Below are 17,134 nucleotides of genomic sequence, written 5' to 3'. Positions count from 1 at the left end.
AACAACACCTTTGTCTCCCCAGCCAATCGAGACTTTCTGAAAAACCTCCTCTAAGGCGTTCGTAAAAAGGCGTGAAGAAATTGGGTCACCCTGTTTAACACCCCTCTCGATAGAAAATCTTGGGCCTGCAGATTGTAATTTAATGGCGGCTATACTTCTAATTATTAATTAGTTTGTTCAAAAATTTCAAAGCCCCTCTAAATACTTTCGGCTTGATTCAAAGCTGATCTCTTAAGGTACAAGTTGGAAGCCGGCTACATGAAGCGGCAGCAGACGACGTGTCGTCGCGACACTACTGGTTTCTATGTACCATCAAGGAAGTTGATTCCTATGCAATTACAGACAGACCAACGTTATTTGGTGGAATATGTCAATTCAATATTCTTCTTCTTCTTTATTTATGGCGGCCTCAGTGAGTTGCCAATGTCAGAGTGGCTGAGTTGACTTTGCTCTATTATTGTAGGTCTGGTGAAACAACAAGGTATACCATACCTAAACGGAATCTAATTTAGTGGATTATCTGTTGAATAATCTAAAACAAACACAAACATATAAGGGTTAGAAAAACATCACAGTTTTATATTGTTAGAACGGATATAAGTACATAAAATTTCAATAAGTGGAGTGTTTACATAACAAATGATTGATTTGAAATTTATAGGGCGGGGGATGTCGTTAGGAAGAAGGTCATAAAGAGAGGGATTATTTCTAGAGCAGCAGAAAAAAATATGATCTAAGGTACCCTCGTCAAGGCCACATTCACACAGAGAGCTGTCCTTAACCCAATTCAATATTATTTGTGATCTGTCAGCTGGGTTTGACGTAACGCGACCAAACTACTTAGGTCCCCGATTTGCATAGAAATCAACTTCTCTGATAGTACATAATTCTATGAAAGTGTCGCTAGCTTCGTGTCGCTAGCTGCGGAGGGTATTTCATAGAAATACATAGAAACCAGTAGTGTCGCGACGATACGACTTCTGCAGTTGTCGCGTGTCGCTCGGTTCCAATTTGTACCTTTAATACCGAAACAAACCGCAATTTTCTTTGTCGTTTAAAAAGTCTAGACTAGACATAAACCTAGATCTACATTTATATACCTGGTACAGGAGAGAGTGCATCAATTGGTATTGTCACCGCTAACTCGCTGTGGCCTACTTAGTTGAATTGGCCTCGTTTGTGTGCGATACTCTTAACCGACTTCCAAAAAGAGGTTATGGGATGTGGATTTTTTATATGAAACAATAATTTCACATTGAACATAAGGTATCAAAAAATTAATCATGCAGTTGCTGATTCATAAGTAATATCGTAACTATATAAACTTTACACTGTAAAGAATTCACAACCTTTGTTGTAAAGAAATAATGTTTATTTCGGAGAAATTTTGAGTTACAATTCTATTCTATTTCTAAATTAGAACTCAAGGTATTATATTATTATTTTGTATGTGTAATGTTAATCATATTATGTAGGTTATTGTGAAGTTACTGATATACGCACTTCTTAAAAGCCTTTGTTCGTAAAAACGTGCGTCAAGAAACAAATGACGTGAGTTGTAACACAATCAACCGACACAATTGACAAAGAGCGACGCGACGTGAGATAGGTACACGTATATGGACAGATTAAACATGGATTAAACATATAGTCGGAAGCCCAGAACATTATTTTTTAAATTACTTACAAGCTAATTTTTTGTGAGTAGCTTCATTTTGATAAAACAAACAACTTTTTTATTTGCGAAAAATCTTGAAAGTGCAGGTAGCTAACAGAGATAGAAAGGATTTCATACTTTGATTTGATGGTCCTAAAATAGGGATCGTTCTATTTGTAGGACAAGGTTACTCTTGAATTACATAACTATTAACCTACCAATATACAAAAAATCAGCTGGTTATGGTTCCGTTCTACTAATAAAGATATAATAATAATAATATAATATCTATGGACGCTTCATATAGAGTAGTAACAAATTTTCATTATTTATAAAATCAATTGCTAATTATTTATTATTATTAATTATTCTATTTAATTATCAAATACAATTTTACTTTTTGATTTGCTTCCTGTTTAGGCTTCAGAGTTTAGACCATATAAGTTTATTTAAGTGAAACACATCGCTAAATGATAGACTAGAAATATCTACCAGTGACAAAAACTTCATATAAAATTCATTTGTCTCGAAAGGCGAAGTATTCAAATATTCTGCTATTATAGTGTATAATTTTATGTACTCTGCTAATATAAACTTAGATACATAATTCATAATTTTTTGAGGATAGATTTGGCGCAAATTTTTTGAGCATAGTTTGTGGACGTAAGTAGTTTGAATTTTTTATACGAAATCACTAAATCGATTTTGATTTATTTTAGCAATATCATATCTTAGTTTCATACTATCATATTTAACGTCGTATCCGTGCGAAGTTAGGTCGTTAAATTAGGTAGGTATATAAATACTAAAATATTTTAATTAGCTTGACAGAGGTTCGACTTTACGAACATTCTTCATTACAACTTTGTTTATTTTAAATTGCATTTGTTGTATTATTTCATTCAAATTTAGAAACAGGAAGTGCCTACGTTCAGGGCCGATGTCACCATGAACTTTGAGACTAATGGCTTAATTATTATTTAAAAATATAACAATAGTCTATAACCATTATAACTGAATAAATTATAATGACATAATTTTGTATCTATATTTACATAAAAAGATATATTAAAGTATTTCGTTTGTTGGTTCACAAAGATACATTCATGTGAACGGAACTAGACCTAGATCGCCATTTTCCAAAGTGGGCGATATCTAAGTGATAACTCGCCCCTTACTTCGACTTCTTAGAATATAATATTTTATTAAACAAAAATCGGAATTCCGGGATTGGAAAATACTCGGGAAAGCAAATTAAGTATCTGCATACCAAACAACAAAATTGGTTTAGGGGTTGGGGCGTGAGGAGATAAAAGACAGACAGACACACTTTCGCATTTATAATATTAGTGTGGATGTCGATGGAAAAATTCCCTTGCTTTTTCAGCGTTACAGGCATTTTGCCCTTCTGGCCTATACCATTTTGTTGTTGTTAAGCGAATATTAAACTGCCAATAACATTTTCCATGTTGTAAGCCTCGTAATAAGCTGTGACAGAAGAAATTACCACAACAAAGTGCCATGTCCTGTGCCGACCGGTGCTCACTTCCAACCGGTACTTTACGTAACCAGTCGCCACGGTCTCAAATGACAGCCTATGTACAGTGTTTAAACTCTGTAGATACTATTACTACATTCTACATCTTTTGGTCATTTATCACAGCTAGCCTTTCCAAAGGAGCGTTTTGCTATCTTCTTTTAAGAGTATGTAAATATGTATCTTATCTAATAATATTATTTATTTGAATATAATATTTTGAAAGTACTAAAGGTGTCTTGCCGATCCTAGCGATAAGCAATCGCAACCGACGAAAATAAAATGCCTCATTATGACCTAGGTCGTAGGCCAGAAAATTCTTTTTCTACCGACATTGGTGTAGCGACCTATGCCGCCGCTGATCTGTGCTGGCGTAGAGCGAAATGAAAATGACATGACCTATATTCAACCGTAATACTTGAGTGTTCTCCTATCCAATACTTTATTAACGAATCCATTCTTCTATACTTCCATACTAATATCCATACTTTCATATTTCCATACTTCCATACTAATATACTAATCTATACATATAAATAAAATTGAAGTGTCTGTTTGTAATATTAAAATAACCGTTTTTTACTACATGCATATGAATATTTAGATGGTACTTACACCAAATTAACAATTTTTAGAATTTCTGTTTCTTTGTTCCGGCTAATCTCCGAAATGGCTGGACCGATTTTGACGGGACTTTTATTGGCAGATAGCTGATGTAATAAGGAGTAACTTAGGCTACTTTGTAGCCAACTTCAAAAAAGGAGCCTCCTCCTTTTTTGAAGTTACATACTTATTTTTACTTTTTTATTTTTTACCTATGTATTTTACATTTTGTTGACGCAGACGAAGTCGCGGGTAACAGCTAGTATACTAATAATATTATAAATGCGAAAGTGTGTCTTTCTGTCTGTTACCGCTTCACGCCTAAACCGCTGAACTGATTTTGCTGAAATTTGGTATAGAGATACTTTGATTCCCGGGAAAGGACATAGGATACTTTTTATCCCGGAAATATGTACAGTTCTCGCACGATAAACGAATTTTGTCACAACGGAGCGGGCGTCATCTAGTACTAAGATATTTTTCAATCCTATTTACTGATTCTACGTTACTGCTAACCACCTACTAGTACAATTTGACCTTTATATGAGTTTCGAAAACTGCTTGGTATGTACCAACTGCTTTTTGAAATTGAGCAAGCCACTAATTTGTCTACTGTCATTGGTAGGTTTTCGACATTTAAGCCCACAAGTTATGCCATATTATGTGTTGTTGGTGTTTTACACAGTATACTGTGTAAACTGCCTTTAATTGAGAGGAACCTAATTTCAACATTTTTTCTCGTATTAAATTAGGCCGTTAGATAAATATTTATCCAGATAAACTATGAAGTTTCGGCAACAAAGGAAAAGAGGGGAGCAATTTTCAAAATACTTTCGAAATATAGGCTGTAAACTTCGATAAAATACGACATGCAAACTACGTGCTGTACATTGATTGACAAGTTCTTTAAATTTTCGTCCTGGAATATGTGCATTACATGCACGTGTGAGGCACCACCTGCTTTGCTCAAAATAAAGATGAATATAAATGACTATTATTTCAATAATAAGAATTTCAAGTTAAATAACAAAATCATTGTTACCATTATACTTATATCATTTTATTTATGACTATTATTGAAATAATATTCATCTTTATTTTGAGCAAAGCAGGTGGTACCTCACACACGCATGATCGTTTCGCGATCGGCATGTCATACAACAATTAATGCATATAATGCTGAATTACCGCGTAAGGAGTGTTTTATATATAGTTACGCATATGGCGCGTCGATTTAAAAGCTAGTTTCATAAAATCTACCATTTTCAAATAACGAGCTCAGTGATGTACAAAAACTATCGATTGTTTCGATCGCCAATAACATATTAAACGAGTTTCAGGGGAATTGCGTCGTTAGGAATTCACAAGCCATTTCTCAACGTCAAGCAACTTTTATTATTTCATTTTTGAAATTTTCCAACAATAACCTGATAATCGCTGCACCATCGAAGATATTACTAAATCATGTTAAAGCAAAAAACTTTACATAATCGGTTTTTATCAAAGGAAATGTTTAATCAAATTACCTTTGTCTAGTATTGCATTGATTGTGTTTAGTACGTATATATTATGCAGTATTAGTTATTACTAATTTAGTATGAGAGTGGTGCGTCCCGTCGTAGTTATATATCTAATACATAGTTGCCACAGATTAGGTACGCGTTGAAAGTTAAGTTGAGTTAAAATTAAATAAACTGTGTGAAAGTATTTTAGAAGCCTATTCAATGCAAATAAACTGTAGAAAAATAAAGAAACCTGAACAGGAAAAACCTTTTGAATTTTGCCTTTTTCATAGCGTTTAACGATTGTGCGTCCAAAGGTAAAAAGGTATAAGTGAAGCATTATCAGGTTTGAGTAGCGAAAAGGATTGGTTATCATATTCAGCTGTAAATTCAGCGGACGTAAAGCGCTTACTCGCGCACGGCTAAAGCTACTTCCGCTTTATATTTGTAAATTGTCAAAGTGATCTCCGGATTGCGTGGAGGAAATTTTTCGAGGGAACTTTCTACGGACGTTTCCACAAAAACCGGACATTACGCAAATAAAGTGCATAATATTCAATAATGATGCTTGATCAGTAGCTGCGACCGTAAGGCTCGACACAAAGAGTCGACATTCGACAAAGATCGAATCGCAAAATCATGCAGTTGTCGCTAGTGTTAGGCATATCGTCGTTTGTGGCAACTGGAAACTTAATCATTCATCCAAAATTACCAAGGAATCTAGTACTATACTATCGAAGCTAGTACTATACTCGTTGTACGCGTTAAAAGGATAGGTACTGGACACTGGACAGGTATGTTGACATAATTATTATGTCAAAATAGCATAATAATGAAACCGAATCTTTTTCACAACGAAATTCATAGAACCAATACTCAAACTGTGTACATAGTCCGACCGTGCGTAGCCTAACTGCACTTTCATACGCAACCTGATTGAAAAATATATCACGCGTGTTTCGACACTGCCGGCAACGCCACCAACTTGCGCATTCGCAATACAGTTGCCGGCGCTTGTGTAATCCTTTTTTGCGGGATTGTTTGCATCGAACAATTAAATAATTCTCGAAGGGTTTAACAATGACGTAAAGACACTGCAACTGCATTATTTAGTAAAGGTATTGCGCAGGATAATCTCACAGTATGTAAGAATACAGATTAGCTTAGTGTGGCGTGAACAGCAATCAATGATAAAGTAATGTCTAATAGTTCTTTAAAAAACTAGTTGGTAGGAAAATGTTTCTGTTTTCCACTGGAATAACAACAAAAACTGGTTACAGTAAATTGCAAGTACTTTAAAGCGGTCAACAATTTTTAGGTCCATCGAAGAAATTCATAGGCAGTTGACGAACTGGCGTCATTTGGCTGAGTTTGACGTTACACGACCAAATTACGTAGGTCATCTGCCTATGAATTAACTTCTCTGATAGTACATAAAGTATGTAATTGTACATCTATGGAATATAAAAACGAAAAATAAAATCCTTTAAAGCTACGAATAATAAAAAAATATTATTCGTAGATTTTAAATAAGCAGTAGGCTACTTGACCTATTTTTTTCTTCATGCTAATCGCTTCTTAATCATCCATTTTCACCAAAAAAACTAATATCTTAAAATTTTAAACAGTAGAAACCCATAAAAATCTTGATTGAAAAATATGCCTTTTAAATGGCGCCGAAAACACTGTCCACAACACTGTCCGCCATAGTGTGACGTCATATTTTTTGTATTTTATACTTTCTTTATTGAAATTTTTTTAATGTGCTAAATGTACTAGTTTAAAAGTGCCCAAAAATTATAAAATAATTAAATAAGAAATTGGAAATCATTTGTAATGTTGAAAACTTTTGGAGAAAAGTTTTGGCCATTTCATTTCCCGTCTACAATAAACGGAGATAATATATAAAACTGATGTTTTATATATTATCTCCGTATGATTCAAGAAAATATATTTTACAAATCTTTCTAGGCTTATTCTTATTATTTATGTACAAATAAACTTACTTATAACGAGCGCGATAAATAAAAGATGTTAAATTACGAGTCTGATGACGTCACATCCAAATCGGAAGTACCGCAAAAGCGTTTTCGTCAGTACTTACAAATCATATTTTCATAAAATCAAATTCTCAAATCGACTTTATTTATCAATCATAAGCTTTTATTTGATGATAAGGGTGAAATACGGTTTCCTAGGCCAAGTTCTTCTAGAAATATGCATTTGTTCAATGAAATTGAATATAGGTCAAGTAGCCTATTACTATAAGTATCAAAATTGAAATATGTAGCCGTTAAAGGTATTTTCCCAAGATTAAAATATAAGAACCTAACCTAAAATTGGTGTCCAGGGTGTAGGTACTACAAGCATACTAAATTTTAATTCATCAAGCCCCATACGGTCACCGGTGTCGGAGACACAATAGAAATTCTATTGTGTCTTGTTTTTCCACGACCTATCACATGTTGCCAAAACATTCTGGTTATACATACTTAACATAACGATTTAAAATAAGTAATAAATAACTTTTTAAGTATTAAAGGTTCGAATTTCAAATAAGAATGAAAAGTCCAGTCCGCCAGTCCCGCCATGCTTCCTTGAACGACGTGATCCGCAGGGCCCTTGCCTATGTCAACGTGCCGGCCACTCTCGAGCCGAACGGTATCGCACGTGACGACGGCAAAAGGCTCGACGAAATGACGCTCGTTCCATGGAGCCGCGGGAGGCCTCTTGTTTGGGACGCCACCTGCGTGGACACGCTAGCGGCGTCACATGTGACGGCCACAACAAGGGAAGCGGGAGCTGCGGCGGCACAAGCAGAGACAAACAAAAGAAGAAAATATGAAGCACTGGGGAATGATTACTTTTTTGTACCTTTCGGGGTTGAAACCCTGGGTCCGTGGGGCCCTGGTGCCAAACAAATGTTCAGAGAGTTATTCCAAAGACTGGTTGAGAAAACTAACGATCCCAGAGCTGGCGCTTACCTCGGCCAAAGTATTAGTCTTGCGATACAGCGAGGTAATGCTGCCAGCCTCTTGGGTACATTGCCGGCAGCCTCTGACTTAGATTTAGTTTTTTATATATAGTCTTTGTTTTATATTTTAGCATTATTTATAGCAATTATTACTTATTATTATAATTATCTATATAAAAATATTATTGGTGATAAAAGCTTTAATAATTATTGATGGTAAAATTAAAATAAATTAAGAATGAAAATAAAACATAATAACATAATAACATCGAGATAATGACACTAGTGTAATGGCAATACAATGCCAAGAACGCGTAACCACCTTGAAGATGGGAACGAAGCTTGCGACCTCAGTTGTGTTTCCACATAGAAACAGCCACATAATATATTACTTAATTGTATTATTTATTATTTTATAGACCATTTACGATTTTATAGACCATTGAAATAAATTGTGTGGTAAATACCACAAAACATAATTGGTGACAACATAACACGTGTCTTTTTGTGGCTAAGTTCTAAGCCAGCTTCTTTTGGTCGTGTCGGGTTCATTTTGGTGTAGATAAACCTGTATATTATGTATAGTAGTCCGAAATCCATACTTCCATACCAATATTATAAATGCGAAAGTGTGTCTGTCTGTCTGTTACCTCTTCACGCCCAAACTGCTGAACCGATTTTGCTGAAATTTGGCATAGAGATACTTTAAGTCCCGGGAAAGGACATAGGATACTTTTTGTCCCAGAAAAATCTACGGTTCCCGCGCGATAAACGAATTTTGTCGCAACGGAGTTGCGGGCGTCATCTTGTAGGTATATTATAATTTTTTCAGCCAATTCAATATACGTAAACTCTACAACTCTACGCATACGTAAGCAAAACAGATTTCAAGAAGTACTGAGCTCTAGCCAATTCTCATCCAAATAAAGCTGGCCATACACGAGCCATCTATTTGGCTCCACTCCATACACTCTAAGGAAAAAGTTTCCGTAACATTAAATGAAAGCCTCAAGACACCGTTTTATAAATCATAAATAAATATTATTATATATTTAAAAGTTGACCCATAAACAATGTTCGCATTCCTTAGGCCAGTTCGCCTTCAATGGGTGGCGAAGGTTGGACAGGACACTACAGAATGGAAACAACTCCTTTTGCTAATCTTAAGTGTTGGTTAGGAATAAGCGACTCTGAAAGGTTACAAATAGAGACACCTTATTCCTTAAATTATTATTATTTTTTAACAAAAAATTGAACCCGACTTCCAAGGAAAAACAATATTCTTAAAATGATCTAAAAACGATGAAATAATTCTTATTCCATTAGTGCCCTTTTTCAAAATTCGACTAAATCTCAATGAATTCTGTACTCAATTTTCATTCTTTTGAAGTCGGTACCAGCCCAGAACTGAGATACTTGACATAGAATTTAGCCAGCACAAGGCTTTATGCGTAGATAACCACTACGAATATTAACTATCCATATTATATTAAACTGTAAGCTGTAAGCGAAATTGTGGTAAATGCTTGCAGTTATCTACGAGTAAGCGATGCTGCAATTTCCAAGCTTTTATCTTTAAAGGTTCAGGAGTTCTGTTCAGTGCTTTTGGACCAAGAGACACCTTCGTATAAAATTTCTCTTATTCGTAACATATGCTTAAGTTACTAGTTCAACAACATTTTAACCACTATGAGTGTTTTGATAAATTTCAAGGATTTCCATCATCAGCTCACCGCTTTCGTAATTGTTATACAAAATTAAGATTATATTCTATATGACAATACAAGAATTTTGAAAATCGGTCCACAAACAGCGAAGTAAACCAAACATATTCCTATTGCATGTTCGCCAAGCAGAAATTACATTATTTTATGAATGCGAGAGAATGCGAATAAACATTATTCGCATTCTCTGTTGCTTCCTATTTCCTTCCTAACATGCAGTTTGTTTTTGCTGGAACAACCTTTCACCTTTCACTTATCAATTCGTCAGATTATAAGATCGACCCCGGAAATTGAATACTGTGTGTTCTTGTCACTTATCATCGTTAGGAGAGAAGACGTAGCTCGTAGGTACCATCGAGGAAATTGATTCCTAGGCTCTTGACAGACCAACGTCACTTGGTCAATGCCAATGCAACCAAACTACGTATAGGTCCCTTATCTGCCTAAGAATCAACTTCCTTGATAGTTATACGACAAGATGTAGCTGCAGCAAGCTGTCGAATAAGTTAACGTTTACTTATTCGACACCCACTTTGAGAAGTGTCTACCAGTCATTTCTAAGTTGTTACACCTACCGAGTAGAGTGACAAGACAGCTTCTCCTTGGCCAATCAAATCGGCTTCAAAAAAACAACACTGTCTTGCCACTAACATGATCTCATAAAACATAATATCTGAAATCTTGTTATGCAAAACACGTGTATTAAATATCTAAGCTCAATTTTATTTTCGATAAAGGGTTTGACCTACTTATCTCTAACTTGCTAAGTAATAAAATACATAAAAATTCAAATTCTTTCAAATTCTTTTCAAATATAACCGCCGTACTCAGAGACATTTAATTACGATTAACCTTCAATTTAACGGAGAGTTTGACAGCTGGTAATGTATGGGGCTTATGTCAAAATTTTGAATTAATTAGGTACATTTAAGTAATTAATTTTCCACTCTGAGTGAGGCAGTCAGACACATTATATTACAGAAGTCATTGTTAAACGGATGTATTTTAGGATTTTAATTGTAGAACATTCACTGGTAGGTAATCTTCGCCTCTGAATTTCGAACGTCTCTATGTTCCATTAGCAAGCAAAATTTATTTTCCAGCCTTTCTGGAAAGTCGGTTACTTTAATAAAAACTCTCCTGCATGCAGTACGTGCATATTCAGTATGTAAACCATAATGACATGTAGAAAAAAGTGTGTGGGAACTATGCAAGGTGAAAGGTGTATGTTACAAAGTCGGCCTGCAATAAATTTCCTCACTTACACTAAAAAATGGCAATTCACTTTTTATGAATATTCGAGATAGATTCGAGTCGTGGGAAATGGGAATGTAACAATGGGAAAGAGGGCAATGCGTTTTGTAACCCAATTGCCTAGTAGCGAATTGTTTACAGTTTGTTTACAAGAATTAGCTTGAATGAAGATGTTTTGATGTTCAGTTTTCTAGGTAAATGGTGGTAAATGGCCTAAAGTTAGGCCACGTACAGACTTAAGCCATGTTTTTAAGAATTCTTACGCGGATTTAGGGAATAAAAGGCTCTATAAAAAAAGGGCCACGCTTTCTCTACCTAACTAGCGGGCTTTGTAAAAGTGTTGTGTTAAATCGGCTTATAGCGTTGTCACGAGGGCAATAGGCATGGATACTTCAGTGGCTTAAAAACACCAGCCATAATTTATAATTCGGCTACCTGCAAAACTGAATCTAAAGTATGAAGACGTTCTTATTTAGCCACGCCGCTAAACATAATTTTAAGATAGGATATTATTTTAATAAATCTATAAGCCATAAAATGGCAATATTATAATATATTATGTTACCTACATATAATTTATGGGCTATTATATAGCAAAATGTAAAGTAACTTAAAATTCTTACTCGTTAAACTTTACCGTGTCAGTCAAACTGGTGTAAACAACTTTTTTCTCCTATTGAAATTCAAAATATTCACGTAAAAACTTGTTATTGAAAATAATAATATATGTAAATTGCCATGTTTTGAGATTGTTACAAAAATGAGTATGGAGAGAAGGTTTAATATTATAATTATGTTGTTTGTAGAATACTGATTCAAATACAATATTTATTATTACATTTGTAGAATATAATAATAAATTGTATCTGTCAGGCAATAATAATAATATTTATTATGACCCTTTGGCCTTTGTCTTGGGAAGGAAAAGGACTAACTTTAGGTGCATAACGTTTTAGACCAGTGTTAGATAAGTTTTAAGGACGCCTCGGCAGTAGGCAAAACATTTCAAAATTAGCGACGAATAACTTATCCGGAAATCTTATCCCTGTCAATTATAAAATAAGAAGCAAAAAACTCAAAATTCAACTACCAATTTCCTCCCGAAATCACTTCTATACTATTTTAATTTATTTTAATATGATAAAGCGGAACAGTTTGTTTGTTTGAACGTGCTAATCTCAGAAACTACTTAGGTACTGGTCCGATTTGAAAAAAAATCAGTGTTATACCTATAGCCTATTTATCAAGGAAGGCTATAGGATATAATATAATATTATGACGCTAAGAGTTAAGACTAATAGGAGCGAAGAAACAGGAAAATATGGAAAAAACCGGGAAAATTATTTAAAAGGGTTTATCGCACGAACTACTGGAGCAATTTTTATGTTATGTGGCACAGATAAAAAGTAGACCACGTGAATGACCATAGTCTATTTTTTGTGGGCTAATTATCTGTCTGTGAAATTCCTAATTTACGAAGGCGAAGACTTGTGGAACGTCTCGTACTTGTATAATATAGATAGAGAGCTATACTTAATTGTAATTGTTGTGTACACCTAGAGCTATAGTAATTGACTTTTGTTAAAGAATACCTGGTTAAGATTCAAACAATAATATTAGCATTTAAGTTGTTAGTATTTTAATCTATATATTAATACGTGAGCCAAAAACTTTGTATCCCTTTTGACGAAAAATGGGCAAACGTAGGTGAATGAAATTTTGCACAGTTATAGTTTATAATTATGCTAAAGGAGTGCATCGAGCAAATATTATTTTGAAATTATGCTTTTATCATACATTTTTTTAACAAATAAAACATTACACACACTACAACACACACACTAGGAAAAATGGCAGATTATTGAGTGACAAGCCTATACATACGAATTATACTCTTTTATACTTTATGGTTGAAGTCTGTTGACAACAAGGTGACAAATTGAAAATGTATTATAGTTTTTTTATTGAATCTTAGATACTATTAGACAATGCTTACACGTCCATTCTGAGATCAGCTGAGTCCCAGAGAAAAGAGTTGAAACAAATATGATAAAGTCAATATTTTTTTAGAAAATATAGGTAGTAATCCAATGTCGTTGAAACTAAGGTCGAATTTCGACCATTGGGCGATCTCTAGTTTAAATAAATAAACGACTGTCTAAATCACTACAATATAATGTTAATGCTAGACGTGTGCGCTCAATCAGGTTGTATTTGCATCATTACTTTAAAATCGAGGTCTGATTTGTTAATTATCTTTGTTAACACAACAAAGAGTAGACAAACATTTCTGTTTACACTTTCTACCCTGCTTGAATTTAAATACACATAATCTGTAGTCAGAGAATATAATATTAAGTACTTACCTCAAAACAACATTAGGACAGAGAAATTCAGCAACAATTTAGTTTAAAGTGAGTCAATTCGGAAAATTTCGCCATAAACGTTCCCGCCCAAAGATTTACTCGATCTCCGCCCAAAGAAGAATTCTTAATATTATAATGTAGGTGACGCCCTTGCCGATATATTATTATATTTTGACAATCATCTTTATTCTATTTCAATTCTATATTTTAAGTTTTATGTAACTTTAAAGTTCTCTACATTATCAATAGAAATTGGTTTAGTTATTGTACCGGTTACAATTAGTGTTACAAATTAAACTTAATATTAATTAATTAAACCGGTATATAAGTGTTATATTCATCGTATTTTGCTAACGGTATGTACCTACGTATTATCATAAACTTGTATGCGTAGTGTCAGTTTGGAGTATACAATATTTTGGCGCCTACAACAATTAACTTTATTATTTTTTAACTGATTGTGATAATACTTTGACAACTCAAACAATGCATAAAGGTCGCAAAAAAATAGTTTGCGGTTGCAGGACCTGTTTGGTGTAATAAACGAATATAATACAAACCTCACAATTCCTTTTAGAGACGCTCCGTGATTTTTTACACTATAGTCACAGAATAATTACGCTATTAACGCTATTAATTAATATATCACAGCACCACACCGGTATTCGCACTTTCGAATGTTGAATCGCGGCGCACGACGCGTACCGTGCCGTGTCGTTGTACCAACTGCGCGCGCGCAGCTCGGAGAAACTCGAGAGAAAAGTGCCTTCCTCCAGCGAATGTGTTGATTACATCAATGCGCAGTATTGTTAGGCCTTTTAATAAATTATCGAGTTTACGAAACACGACTACAAATAATTAATATGGATGTAACTCGTGTAAGACGGAAGCCTAAAATAAGTTATTCGGACTGCCAAGGCGTTTCCGTAAAGGCTGATTTTTATGTACGGTACTAGAAAAATAATAAAGATATCGAATTTGGTGTAAAATATTAAGGATTACTTGTACTATCTTTTTACAATCATGACCATCATGTTCATGTACCTAGTTCTTCATAAAAATATCACACTAATTTATTGCTATGAGCGTATCAGCGAAGTTTGGACTTATCCAAAACTCTTACTTATTAAAAACTCTTAAGTTTGAGTACATAATACTAAAAGGATTAAGAAATTCTTTTCTGCATTTTTGGAACCCTGGTTCCAAAATCGCGCATATATTACCAGGCAAAAACTCTTTTTTAAGCATCATAATTGATAATATATATTATAATAAATGTCTTCGTCTATGATTACCTGGGTAGGCAATTTTATTTTCGTCGCCCCATGTACGAAATCTGCCGCCCCGTATGACGCTGCCGATGCCGCTCCTAGGGCGCGCCCTATTTATAAATCCAGGGCTGATAATTACCACTTTTGTAACAACGAGTCTTATAACGGATTTAACACTGTACCATAACACGTACCCTAAGAATAAAATCGGTCTATCGCGGTGTAATCATTGAGCATAAAAAAATCTATATAATATATACCTAGGTACTCAAATAAAAAATATTTTTAAAAGTTAATTATCGCTTAAACTCGAGTAAGGCTGAACCGATTTGGCTTATTTTAGTTTGGAAATATTCAGAATATAAACCTTCCCTGGACTTTCAATTTAGAGAAGGTTTTAAATAGTTCTTAGGAGGATATATTGGTATGATACTAAGTTCACCGGGTCATCTGGTAAAAATATTTTTTTTTACTTTTGCAACATAAGGGCTATCGAGTGAAAATATATTTTAAGAATAATGAGGTAGGATATTATGTAAGCTCACAAAATGTCTCTATTGAAGTAGAGACATTTTGTGAGTAATGACTTGAGTCTGTCGAATTTAGTAGGCCAGTGACATAGCCGCAAATGTGTTCATTGTTATGTAGTCAGTTTAACACGCATTTCTGCGTGTTGCCCACTTGGTACCCACTTTCTTAGAGTTTCCTTAGAAGAAGGTGCCTATTTAACTTTTGCGTTTTATAATTATTATTGTGCTTTGCTAGGGCTGCCATTCGTCCAGGAGCTCTCGAGTTTCTTCTAGTTTTAAGGGTGTCCGGGCACCGCGGGCTGGGATTTGAAATAAGAAGTGCATGATATTTTGCCTGGAAAAACCTAGGTATTTTTTTAAGTCTATACTTAATCGATAAACGAAAATTAATGTTAGTTAAAAATTTATTCAGGAACTCATGAGTCACGACTCACGACTAGGAATACTAAATTGTCAATGATAGAACGCATAATTTCCAAACCGTACAAAAAAAAAATGCGACGATATTTTTATTTTTGTTCGCGGAAAAATCCATGCGTCTTCGCCGCAATAACCGAGATTTTTCACCAAAACCGGAGATTGCGGTGACGGCAGCCCTACTGAGTACACGGTTCTTCCGGCTGCATCTGGAGGTGTTTGCATTATTACACAAGCGCTTTCACCGCCGGCTAAGGAGAGCTAACAGCTGTGACCACAGGCTGTGACGTGTAGGTTACGTGTTTCAGTATTGTTTGGGACTAGATTTTCGTTTCGACCTGACTTTCGAAATACTATAAAGGGATGTGGTTACGTTACCTACTTGACAAAAATTGCTTTATAGTTTATGCTTTTGTACAGTTAACGAGCTAAGTAAGTAAGCACATAAAACATAATCGGCCAAGTGCGAGTTGGACTCGTGCACGAAGGGTTCCGTACCATAGAACAAAAATAGGAAAAAATTGTGTTTTTTTGTATGGGATTATTTATTTTATTGAAATTTTATTATGTATCTATTAATTATTAAAATATAAATACAATTGAGTATTTTGTCAATATTTCAGGTGCCTAATGCCTATATTATATTGCCATAATTTATATCGAGCAAAAAATGGCAATGAGCACGTTTGTTGAATGGGACTTAAATATTTAATTTATTTTGTTTTTAGTATTTGTTGTTATAGCGGCAACAGAAATACATAGGATAATCTAAGAAAATTTGGAGGCAAAACAAATTTGGAGACAGACAGACATCGAAGTCTTAGTAATAGGGTCCCGTTTTTACTTTTTGGGTCAGGGCCCCCGTAAGGGCTACTGGCGCCTGTGTGCAAAAAAAAAAGATTTTGGCGCCCCCTTAGGCGAATTTTTTGAGTCCTTGGTTTTGGCGCCCCTAGAGGATGGCGCCCGTGTGCCCTGCTTTGTGTACGGAATCCTAAAAAGGTAACAAGGTGAACGACTGGCTTTAGTTTTTTTTAATTAACCATGTGCTACGTAATAAGCAGTGCTTAGAAATAATAGAAATCAACAACTGTACAGCCAGCCTGAAGTCTGGACGGTAATAGGACTAGTAGGGAATTAAAAAGAACACATCCCTAGCACTACTTGTGTGTGTGGAAGTAAGTAGTGAAGGTCCCTACTCCCTACATAACGTAACGATCCCTACTCCCTTAGTTACCGCGGTACAGGGAGTAGCTGGGATCGTCACCGGTGACGATAAGTTACATACCACTACAAGATTTG

General features: G+C 34.8%; 1 protein-coding gene across 1 annotated transcript in view; it reads right to left on the bottom strand.

Annotated features, from left to right (window-relative positions):
- Positions 1-14,328, bottom strand: part of LOC121731029 — a 45,381-nt gene extending 31,053 nt beyond the window's left edge. The window contains exon 1 of the mRNA XM_042120332.1: positions 14,178-14,328. The gene's annotated coding sequence lies outside the window, so the exon portion shown is untranslated. The remainder of the gene's footprint in view (positions 1-14,177) is intronic.
- Positions 14,329-17,134: the final 2,806 nt, after the last annotated feature.

Source organism: Aricia agestis, chromosome 10, assembly GCF_905147365.1.
Source record: "Aricia agestis chromosome 10, ilAriAges1.1, whole genome shotgun sequence".
Classification (NCBI taxonomy): Eukaryota; Metazoa; Arthropoda; class Insecta; order Lepidoptera; family Lycaenidae; genus Aricia; species Aricia agestis.
The sequence above is the reverse complement of the archived record's forward strand: the minus strand, read 5'-3'. Positions and strand labels throughout refer to the sequence as shown.